Here is a 2,069-nt window from a genome sequence, read left to right on the forward strand (position 1 = left end):
ATTCATATATATAAGTATGTTATATTTTTTTATGTAAATATTAATATTTTAATTGTATAAAACATAAATATAAAAAACAATTTATCCAAAAAAATTTATAGTATTTTATTTAAAAATCAATAGCATAGGTAAAATTTAAAAGGTAAGCGAACATGTCAGCGCTGATATGTTGCATTACAAATTCGAAAAGGTAAGCTAACATGTCAGCGATGATATGTTGCATTACAATTTCGAAAAAGTAAGCGAACATGTCAGCGCTGATATGTTGCATTACAAATTCGAAAAGGTAAGCGAGCATGTCAGCGCTGAAATGTTGCATTACAAATTTGAAAAGGTAATCGAACGATTCAGCGCTTGCCCGCAATGACATGCACGTGTTAAAGTAATTAGGAGTTTCATTTGAATAATCAGCGCTAGGCATTACCATTAAGCGCTGAGGGAATCGATTCCCTCAGCGCTGAAAGTCCCGCTGGGCAGTAACGTACATAACATACAACTTTAAGCAGCTATGATGTTTAATTTGAGTTTGTGGAATAAACAAGCAAAACTTGCATTAAAATGATTGGCAAAACTTAAGATCAGAAAGAGTGAAATTTTGTTTTAAGGAAGGAAAGATTTCAGATGAATTGAGAAAACATAGAAGGTGTCATAACACGATTATCAATAATGAAATAGTAGAAAAAATTAAGCAACTTATTCTTCTTAAGAAAAGAATTTCAATTCGACCAGTCGCTGAAGTCATATGAATATCACATGGTTACAGTGTAACAATTTTTTTTTATTTATTTTCGACATGAAACGAGAAGAATGAATTTTTGGTTAATTACAAAACAAGCAGACAAAACATTATATTACTGTAATATTGCAACAATGTTTTTGTTGTCATTGTATATGCATTCAACGGTTTTCAATAACAGATGTTATAAAGGCAAAATCATAGAACGATATAAAGACCATACCTAAAAAGTTTCTTAAACTGGAAACAATGATCGAATAAGTGCATAATATCAAATGGGGACTACTTTAAAGGAGTTAAAATAATCATAAAAGATAATATTTATACCATTTTTAATAATTTTTCACTACACTTTTTATAGATTTTCATTTTAAAGTGGTTTAACTTTGGAAAAGCATTTTTTGAATCCAAGAAATCATTTTGATTTCATTAGTGTATAGTGTATTTAATGTAGATTCCCATCAAAAAACAGCCTTAAAGCTACATCAGTTTTGTGGAAACGTTTACATTTCGCAGAGATCTGCTAATTTCAGATATGATCTATGTAAGATTCTTACAGATGAAGTATACTCCTATATACTTTAAAACAAATTTTGTGATGTTACATTAACGCACTCTCATGTTGACCTTCTAATGAGTTTACACTAGGACCAGCTAAGCCTACACATAGTTCCGTAGAGGAAAAACTAATTACGTTAACGATGACATTATTGTAAAGGAGCATTATGATTGCAGACTCTCTCCAGTATGTCATACATTTTATTCAAACAATTTTTTGCTGTAAATTATTTTGTCATTTTAAGACTGGTTTACAATCCTCATTAGTATTAATGTATTTTAATTAAATAATTTTATAAAGTACTTAAAAGTTTTATTTTTCTACTTAGGTATATAAAATCATTTCATCACGAATTTCCTTGTTTGAAAATTTGCAGATTATGGCTTTACTAAATTAAATTTAGTATTAATCTTTAAAGGATGTTAAACCTATTTAAAATAATTTGAAAACACTAAGAGCCATAAATTATCTGATTAAAGCTAATATGTACATTTATTTATATATATTTTTAGTATAGTTTTATTTTTCTACTTAGGTATATAAAATCATTTCATCACGAATTTCCTTGTTTGAAAATTTGCAGATTATGGCTTTACTAAATTAAATTTAGTATTAATCTTTAAAGGATGTTAAACCTATTTAAAATAATTTGAAAACAAAGGCTCAATAATTTGATAAAACCGATAAACTTATTTTCGAATAGTAGATAATTAACATTGTTACAGTTGTTATAATTGAAATTAATATTGATAAAATCAAAGTAAGAAATCTAAT

The sequence above is a fragment of the Teleopsis dalmanni genome, chromosome 2, assembly GCF_002237135.1.
Source record: "Teleopsis dalmanni isolate 2A chromosome 2, ASM223713v2, whole genome shotgun sequence".
NCBI lineage: Eukaryota > Metazoa > Arthropoda > Insecta > Diptera > Diopsidae > Teleopsis > Teleopsis dalmanni.